The sequence below is a fragment of the Schistocerca gregaria genome, chromosome 7, assembly GCF_023897955.1.
Source record: "Schistocerca gregaria isolate iqSchGreg1 chromosome 7, iqSchGreg1.2, whole genome shotgun sequence".
NCBI lineage: Eukaryota > Metazoa > Arthropoda > Insecta > Orthoptera > Acrididae > Schistocerca > Schistocerca gregaria.
In genome coordinates this window covers 396,207,418-396,215,394 of record NC_064926.1, presented here as the reverse complement: position 1 = coordinate 396,215,394, position 7,977 = coordinate 396,207,418, and positions in this window count along the sequence as shown.

The following is a 7,977-nucleotide window of genomic DNA, read 5'->3' as shown; positions in this document are numbered from 1 at the left end:
CACACGCATACAGAAAAGTAGTTTCACTTGGCAACACTCATAACGTGAACGAAAACAACGAACAGAAATAAACACTGTTACTGTGCAGAGCTAGAAACACAGATAACTTCAGTTCAGTTTACACAAGTGAAGTGTAAATAGTGCAGCGCAAGAAAACCTGCCAAGTACATACCTGAATCGAAGTCTCCCGACGTTAACTGCTGCTAGCAAAGAGGCGAAAGGCAGAATATGTAAATAAACACTGTAAGTAATTTGCACACCAACTTTATAAACAAAACGCTGTTTTTAGCCTAAAACAACCATTTCATGGTCGAGCGGCTGCCCATAAGCTATACATCACGTCGGTAAATGGCAAACGACGCCTCGCATGGTGTAACGAGCGTAAACATTGGGCGATTGAACAGTGGGAAAACGTTGAGTGGAGCGACGAATCACGGTATACAATGTGGCGATCTGATGGCAGGGTGTGGGTATGCGAATGCCCGGTGAACGTCATCTGCCAGCGTGTGTGCTGCCAACAGTAAAATTCGGAGGGGGTCATGTTACGGTGTGGTCGTGTTTTTCATGGAGGGGGCTTGCAACCCTTGTTGTTTTGCGTGGCACAGCACAGGCCTACCCACTGTCGAAGAGCGTTTCTGGGTTGGCATGTTTCAACACGATCGAGCACCTGTTTATAATGGACGGCCTATGGCGGAGTGGTTACAAAACAATAACATCCCTGTAATGGACTATCCTGCCCAGAGTTCTGACCTGAATTCTATAGAATCGCTTTGGGATGTTTTTGAACCAAGACTTCGTGCCAGGCCTCACCGACCGACATCGATACCTCTACTCAGTGTGCAGCACTCCGTGAAGAATGGGCAGCCATTCCGCAAGAAACCATCCAGCACCTGATCGAACGTATGCCTGCGAGAGTGGAAGCTGTCATCAAGGTTAAGGGTGGGCCTACTCCATATTGAATTCCAACATTACCGATGGAGGGCACCACGAACTTGTAAGTCATATTCAGCCTGGTGTCCGGATACTTTTGACCACATAGTGTACCTCGTGAGAGGTCACATTTCCTTCCCGCGTAGATGTCGACGTTAGCTGTCTCGTCCCATGTGAGGACGGCTTAAAGGAAGAAACGAGGCAGAGGCGGATAGGGCCAATTAATGGCAGACTCTCGGCTCGTGCTGCGGCGAGAGCAGGCGGGCGGGACATGTTGCTCGTGTGGCCGACCAGAGCGCGGAGGTTGGTGACCGCCGAGCGCCGAATGCCCGCGACCGTCGCCAGGGTCAGTGCCGGACAACTAGTTCTGCGGGAGCAGGTCAGCGCCCTCGGCCCGCATACCGGATACCGGTTTCTCTCGCAGCTAGCCGCGCGTCTTCTGCGCTGCTGCGTCTGCATCTACTTGAAGTCTCCTCAGCCCATCGTGCACTGACTTAGCAAATGCCATGGGGTAGTGGGACACAGTTGGCGCAGGTGTTATTGTGTCGCACCACACTACCCTTGTGCCAGCTGCAGTTGTATATGAGACATTCTGAGAAGTGGCTGTGCAAGTGATTTGTATAACATGAAACGTCGTGGTTAGCTGATGCCGTTCGAACGGGATATGGTGGTCGTTCAGCGACGGGTGGAAATTTCGGTTTCGGCAGTGGTGCAGGAATTTGGCTTCACACGTTCAGCAGTATCCATGGTGTATTGTGGCTAGTTCAATGAGGACGTCACAGTCCACAACAGACGAACTACCGGCCGTCTACCCACCCTCGATGACCCTGGCTGATGACATTTTAGATAGATCGTCAGTAACGCCAATGGCTTTCATTTGTCGCCAATAGCCAGGAATGGACATTGGAACAATGACGTAACGTGATATGGTAGGATGAACCACGATTCTGACAGCACCATGCCTATGGGAGAAATATGAATCGATGGATCCCGCCTGCCAAGAAGGTCAAGGCAGTGGCGTCTCTGCTACGGTCTGGGTTGCATTTTCCTGCTACAGAATCGGTCCCCTGGTTGTTCTGGAAGGGACTTTGAATAGTCCACGGCGGACCATCTCCACCCCTTTTTGTCCTTGGAACACTCTGACTGTTCTGCAGTGTTTCTAAATGATAACGCGCCACCACATCGCTCTCACGTCCCCGAGGAATACCTCCATAACATGCAGGGGAGGTACACAGATTGAAATGACCACCCCAGAGCCCAGATTTGAACAGACCAGAATTGGCTACTACGCTGCAAACGACTTGGTGTCAGCTGCTTCCAGAGGAGTACCAGGAAATTGTAGACTGACTTCCTTGGCGACTCACTGCAGTCTGCAGGACCAGATATTCCAAGCGATATTATGTCTCTACCCCAGTGAATGACGGAGTGTACATCGCACCAATATTTTCGACTCTCCTTCCCATTGCATTCGAGTACTAATCGACGGAAAAGTGAGCGTCTGAATACCTGTGTAGACGCCTTAATCTTTCTTATTTTTCTCATAATCCCACACTGCCTGATAAAAGTATCCAGACGTCGATCAGCCCTTTCTCTGATACTTACGTGCTCTCTGCATTCCGTGCAGAGGGCGGATTTTATTATGATAGTACTGCTCGCCAAATGCTGGTGCCTGTGTTGAGAGACGGGGCTCTGACTGCTATAAAATACTTATCATCTGATTTTAAGAAAACAATTCGCTGAAAACAATTTGATTTCTCCACGTCTGACAGTCTCATATTTTCGCTCGATAGCGGACTGAATTTCTTTTCGTTATTCATCATAGTGACTATGCTGCAGGAAATTAAGTAAAACATAGCACGTAATTTTAAAAGACTTTGTAGAGGTAAAAACGCGTTGCGTAAACTTTGCAAATTTTGGAAGTTGGTGGTAAGATCTTATGGGACCAAACTGCTGAGGTCATCGGTCCGTAAGCTTACACACTACTTAATCGAACTTAAACTAAGTTCCGCTAAGGACAACACACATACCCATGCCCGAGGGAGGACTCGAACCTCCGACAGAAGGAGCCGCGCAAATCGTGAAGGGACGCCTCAGTCCGCGCGGCTAAGCTTTGCTTATGATATTTTATCTGATACATTGCAGCGAATGAAATGATGATAAGATATCGAAATTTTATTCAAAATTAAGGGCAGGGCATTATCTCATTTTGTTCTCGAGTTATTGGATTTTACAACCAACGGACGGTCCAGTGCAACGTGCCCAGTTCCGTGCATGCAGACTTACTGGCTGCTATGAAGTACTTATCATCCGATTTTAACAAAACTACAGGGAAAAAAAATCTGTCAGTCTGATATCTTTACAAGACAAAGAACTGAATTTCTTTTCGTTATCCATCATACTTTCTGCGCTGCATCAAATTAAGTAAGACATTGCATGGCATTTTAAAGAGTTCACAGAGGTGAAAACGCATATCGGAAACTTTGCATGCATTTCATTTAACTTGTACACTGCAGTGAATGAAACGTGGATCAGATATCGAAATTTTATTTAAAATTAACATTAGAACGATATCTCATTTCATTTTCGGGTTATTATGTTTTACATCCCACAGACCGTCATGCACGACGCACCGGTTCACATGCTTGCACACCGCGAATCATATGGTCGTAACAGTCGTCATATCTCATAAACGACTGAAGATTCGAAACGAGGTTTTTGGAAAGATAGTACGCAGTGAGGCACATATGATGCATGATAATTAGTTGAAACTTTTTTATTCGTCGAGATATTGGAGTAACTCGCACGCAGCAGTGAGAGGTCGCCCATGTCAGGATACATACAGACGTCCATAGTAACGTAGGCAAACCATAGTAGCGCCCTCAGCATCCGGGGAACGGCATAACAGGACGTGTATACACGTCCACAGCACCAAAGGGTTAGAATGGTAGTTAGGCAGTAATACGGGGTGTACCAACCCTTCACCTTTATTACAGCTTGAACTCTGCTCGGGACACTTTCAGTAGGGTGTCTGAATTTCTGTGCAGGAACAGAAGCACATTCTTCAAGCTGAACCGAAACCAGGAAAGATAGTAATGCTGGACGGTAGGGTATGGAGCGAAGCTGATATTCTAACTGATCCCAAAGGTCTTCCAGTGGCTTCTGACTAGGGCTATGTGTAGCCCAGCCCATTTTAGGAATGTCACTGTCCAGGAAGTATTGGCTCACAGATGCTGCTTTACTACAGAGAACATTGTCCTGCTGATACAATCAGCGTCTCTGAACTATTCCTCTATTGTACGCAGTACAGAACGCTGTAAAATGTGTTCACTTGGCGTTTTTATAAGCGCAATAGGGGGACCATCCCCTAGCCACTGAAAACACTCTCATACCGTAACACCATGACATCTATGATTCACTATCGGCACAGCACACGATGGCAGGTAACGTTCACCAGACTTTCGTCGGACTCATACCCTTCCATCGGATAGCCAGAGGATGCAACTTGATTCACTGAACTGAATCAGACATTTCCAGTCATTCACTATCTAGGGGTGTGGCTCTTTATGCCAAGTCAAGCGCCGCTTAGCACAAGGATTTGTGGTTTATTGTTGCTTCTCGCCCATTGTAGTCCTTCCTTTTAACTCCCTACACACAGTCATTGTGCTAGCTTGACTGCTTATACCACTTTGGAACTCACTAATAATTTCTTCAGCTACTTTTACGCCAATTTCTATAGCTACACTCCACAATGTTCGACGGCCCCTGTCTGTCATTACACGAGGTCTTCCTGATCTTGGTTTAGCTGCGGTTGTTTCTTCACGTTTCCATTACACAACCAAGCCACCAACAGTCGACTTCGGCAACTTTAGAAGGGTTGAAGTGTCGCTCATGTATTGGTCACTGAGGCGAAGTCCGATGACTAGTCCATGTTCGAAGTGACTAATGTCTCCTAACGGACCCGTTTTGCTATTAGTGCTTCACTTCTGACAACACTATACTCCCCACCTCATTTTATACTGGCGGGTCTGCCTCTCGTAACATCTAGTGATCAATTCCGCAATGAATTGTGGTGTCCGATACGTTTGGTTGTTTGGAAATGGAAATGAAGTCCCACGCTTCTTGACAGAGCATAGGGGAACGATGCGGGAGACACACCGCCATACTAGGCAAAGTCCTAATGGAAGTGGTTTGCCGTTGTCTTCCACCGACCGTAATGGGTATGAATTATGATGATGAAGACCACACAACAACACACAATCATCTCGGGGTAGGTCAAAATCTCTGACCCCTCCGGGAATCGAACCCGGGACCCCGTGCTCTGGAAGCGAGAACGCTACCGCGAGACGCCGAGCGGCGGACTTTGGTTGTATAGTGTACTTAAATTATTCGCAAGCCAATATGCTGTGCATGATGGAGAGTATATTGTAGATTTTCTGACTTTTTGGAGCTAGGCAGAAATGTGTAGGTGTCCTAATCTCATTTATCACAATCTCGTGATCACTACGCAAAATGTGGGGTGTACTGTGTATTAAACTGGAGACCTAGAAACGGCGGAGAGGCTTCGTCCCGCCACAGCCCTCAGTGGTTCACAACAGGCCACAGAAGTCCACCCACCACACCGAACGCAGGGTTATTGTGCGGTTCGGCCCGCATTGGACACCCCCTTCCCCCCCCCCCCCCCCCCTTTCTCTCCGGTAACGTCTCATACCAGACGAGTGTAGCCCAAAATGTTTGCATGATAGAGTAATTATGGTGTACGCGTACGTGGAAATGGTGTTTGCGCAGCAATCGCCTACATCATGTATCTGAGTCGGAATAAGGGGAAGACAGCCCGCATTCACCGAGGTAGATGGAAAACCACCTTAAAAAACATCCACAGGCTGGCCGGCACACCGGACCTCGACACTAACCCGCGGATTCGTGCTGGGGACATGCACGCCTTCCCGTTCGGGAAGCAGCGCGTTATATCGTGCGGCTAGCCCGCCGGGCAAATGTAGGGTAGTGGCAGCAGAATGGGGTGTGCAGTCTTGTGCGAACACAGGCTCTCTAAATGAATGCAAAGTGGTTTCCCAAGAACCACGGCGTCTTTGTTCTGAGGGTTCAGTATATGCTTCCCCTAGAACATCTATTACATTTATGTATGTCCTATACGATCCTTTCAGCTCATCTCTGACTTCGATGTTTCTTGGCAACCATGTATGTAGCAAAGCCTACATGGTAATACTTCCAAACTCAGGAACAATATTCTAGATTTGGTTGCACTTTCATTTTGCATACGATTTTTTTTTAGAGGTGCGTCGTACTTTCGCAGAACCCTTCCCGCAAACCTTTGTCTTCCATGTGCCTTCTCTAGTACTGTTTATATGTGATCATCCCATTTTATCCTTTCGCTGCTACAGATGTGCTCTCTGCATTATGTGCCGGGCGCGGCTTTGTCGTGGCAGTTCCGCTCTCCAAATTCTGATACCAGTGCTCTGGGATGGCGTTCCCGCCACTGTGAAATACTTGTCATCCGATTTTAAGAAAACTATTCGCTGAAAAAACATGATTTTTGCACATCTTCCAGTCTAATATCCTTGCACGTTTTCCCTCTATGAAGGACTCAATTTCGTTTCGTTATTCGTCATAGTTACTGCGCTGGGTTAAATTAAGAAAAACATTGTCCACTATTTCAAAGAGTTTGCACAGGTAAAAATGTATTCCGTAAGCTTTGCGTATGCTTGATTTTAGCTCATACATTGCAGTGTATGAAATGTAGATAAGATACCGATATTTTATTTCAAATTAAGAGCAGAACAATATCCTATTTAGTTCTCTGGTTACTTATTTTTATAAACAACTGACGGTTGGTTGCAGTGTGCCCAGTTCTGTCCATGAAGACTTGCTGGCTACTATGAGATACTTAGCATTCGATTTTAAGAAAACTATTCCATGCAAAATTTTGGTTTCTGCCCGTCTTAACAGTCTAATATCTTTGCTCAATAAAGGACTGAATTTCTTTCCGTTATACGTCATAATTACTGCACTGCATCAAATGAAGAAGAACACTGCACGACGCGCCGATTTCCGTCACTGCGAATTTGGAATTTTATGGTGATGTTGATGATGTTGGTTTGTGGGGCGCTCAACATTGTGGTCATCAGCGCCCGCCTAAGTTCCAAATCTTTCCATTTCCAGTCTCGGTACTTACAGAATGACGATGAAATAAAGAGGACAACACATAAACCCAGTCCCCCGGCAGAGAAAATCCCCGACCCGACCGGAATCGAACGCTGGACCCAGTGATCCAGAGTCAGCAACGCTAGCCACTAGACCTCGAGGCGGAAGAAATTGCATGGTCATAACAATCGTGATATTTCATAAGCGGTTCAATATATAAACACGAGTTGTATTTTCTTTCTTTTTTCAAATGACAGACGCAAAGAGGGCACATGTTGTTCGATAAATACTCGAAACGCTTTTATTCCCCGAGATACGGAAGTAACCTGTCTAGAGCAGTGTGAGTTCGGAGGGCCAGGACGCATACAGACGTCATTAGGCACTGTAGGAAAATCCAAGCGGCTTGCACTGTAGCTATCATGCCTGGAACTTATGTATCTATATTTTGTTTATTAACTTATTATGTTTTTATATCTTTTTCATTATGCAAACGTTTGTCAGAACGTTGTGTCCTCTACAATAATACAGCAATTGAATGCAGCATGAATACCTCATATATGTAATTATTTAATGAATATTTTACTATTTTGCCAGTAACTTCATATATGATGACTATCAATATTAAAAAACCGTGGTAATTTTGCACGCATTTTATGATACCAATATTGAAAAGAGTGCCAATGGCCGGAGCCATCAAGTAGACATAAATAATTGTCTAAATAATATTTAATATTTTGTTCTTATTTAATGTGAGTGAACTTGTGCAAGAATACTAGATTATTCATTAATGAACAGACATTTATTTATACTTATTGTAAATCGTCTGAGTATGACCGAAAGTTTATTTCTTTCTTTAAGTATTGTTATAATATATTAGTTAAGTCCAGA